The sequence below is a fragment of the Sinocyclocheilus rhinocerous genome, unplaced genomic scaffold, assembly GCF_001515625.1.
Source record: "Sinocyclocheilus rhinocerous isolate Xijiao unplaced genomic scaffold, SAMN03320098_v1.1 scaffold623, whole genome shotgun sequence".
Taxonomy (NCBI): domain Eukaryota; kingdom Metazoa; phylum Chordata; class Actinopteri; order Cypriniformes; family Cyprinidae; genus Sinocyclocheilus; species Sinocyclocheilus rhinocerous.
Window position 1 is genome coordinate 1,137,727 of NW_015644631.1, and position 1,402 is coordinate 1,139,128.

Genomic DNA, 1,402 nt, shown 5'->3' on the forward strand with positions numbered 1-1,402 from the left:
AAATCTAGGTGTTTTCCATTACTCTGTTTCTGGAATGAGAATGAGCTTATTTCTGCATTACATTAATGAATAATCATTATTATTATTTTCATTGAGGTAATGAGAATTGCAGGGAGGAATATTAATGCAAAATATAACTTTTTTTTTTTATATTGTTTTTATTTTGTGGTGAAATATGATCTGGTCACTTCTTAGATTCATCTAGAAAGTCTGTCACTAATATACATTTTGTATTCAGAATGTAACTCTTACAAAAAAGCTCAACATTTACCTGCGTAATAAATATCCTCACTCATTTTCGCCTCTCAAACTGATCTCAAACCTTGTGCTGAAACAAATCATGGTGTTTGAAATAGATCTTTCTTCTTGTTGAGATCCAGAGTTAGGATTTACGTGTTTAGACTTTACGTGTGTGTGTGTGTGTGTGTACCTGTTTTTCTATTCTGGTGGGGACTTAAACCTGAATACACACAGACTCATGGGGACTCGTGTCATGGTGGGGACCTAAATTGTGGTCCCCACGGGTACAAAAGCTTATAAATCATACAGAATTAAGTTTGTTTAAAATCTAAAAATGCACAAAGTTTCCTGTAAGGGGTAGGTTTAGGGGTAGGGTTGGTGTACGGCAATAGAATATACGGTCTGTACAGTAGAAAAACCATTACGCCTATGGAGAGTCCCCACAAGGATAGCAAACCAGACATGTGTGTGTGTGTGTGTGTGTGTACCTGTTTTTCTATTCTGGGGGGGACTTAAACCTGAGTACACACAGACAATACAAAGAAAATTAATGTGAAGTCAGCCAGCAGATCCCCTGTTTCTAAAAATACATCACCAGCGCCAAAATAATTGAGGATAAAGACATTTTTGTCATCCAGGTCAATGTTCTTTGTTTTGTGTTTAATTCCAGGGTTTCATCGGCACAGACATTCCTGTGAACATCAGCTTTTGTTTCTCGTGTGTGTGTGTGTGTGTGTGTGTGTGTGTGTTAAACGTGTGGACTGGTCGTGTGTAATGTACAAGTTGGCATGAATGTTTAGCAGAGCTCCGGTTGCATGTTTTACTCTTTTGCGCATGCAGAGAGGACGTCTCCTGCTGTCGTACTCTTCATTTCTGCTATGCTTACAGACGCTCGTCTCCAAACCGAGGTTTGGTACACATCTGACTCCTCTCTTCTCGCCGCTCATTTGCAAACTTTTTTTTAATAAAAAAAAGTAGATGATTTCTTCTAGATAGACTTTGTGGTGCAAGAAGGAAAAAAGCATCATGAAATATTTGCTGTAGAATGCAACAGTTGGTGAATTTGTCGATTATTCTTGAATTATTTAGTTTTTTTATGTCATGTACTGCTTTTTTTTTTTTTTTTTTCAGGGGGCTTTTTTTTTTTGTTTTTTTCTGAAGT